We start from the raw sequence: 546 nt of genomic DNA, 5'->3' as shown, positions 1-546 counted from the left end.
CGTAAAAGCACCCACTACACTCTCTGAGTGGTTGGCGTTAGGAAGGGCATCCAGCTGTAGAAACTCTGCCAAGTCGGACTGGAGCCTGGTGTTGCCATCCGGTTTCACCGGTCCTCAGTCAAATCGTCCAACCCATGCTGGCGTGGAAAGCGGACGTTAAACAATGATGATGATGATGGGTTAAAAATACTATGAGATTTTCAGAAAACTATTTCCATTCTCTTTGAGCATATAAAGGACAAATTTAGCTGGGGCAAAATGAATAAGACAAAATAAGAAAAATTTGTTGCTTCCATTCTCCAGAATTGCATTTGAAAAAAAAATCCTAGACATCACAAACATTAGAAAAGCAACAAAAATTTCAAATATCTAGGTCAAATGAAATTGGATCATGAAAAAATAGCACACGATATGAAATTAACACAACTCGACTAAATTCCAAAATTCAACATAAGATATATCCTATATAACTTCTTCATGATCTGCTGGAGTGGCTCTCTCCTCAATATATTTATGCACCATGCAGTTAAATACAAGATATTGAAA

Source organism: Octopus bimaculoides, chromosome 7 (genome assembly GCF_001194135.2).
Source record: "Octopus bimaculoides isolate UCB-OBI-ISO-001 chromosome 7, ASM119413v2, whole genome shotgun sequence".
Classification (NCBI taxonomy): Eukaryota; Metazoa; Mollusca; class Cephalopoda; order Octopoda; family Octopodidae; genus Octopus; species Octopus bimaculoides.
The sequence above is the reverse complement of the archived record's forward strand: the minus strand, read 5'-3'. Positions refer to the sequence as shown.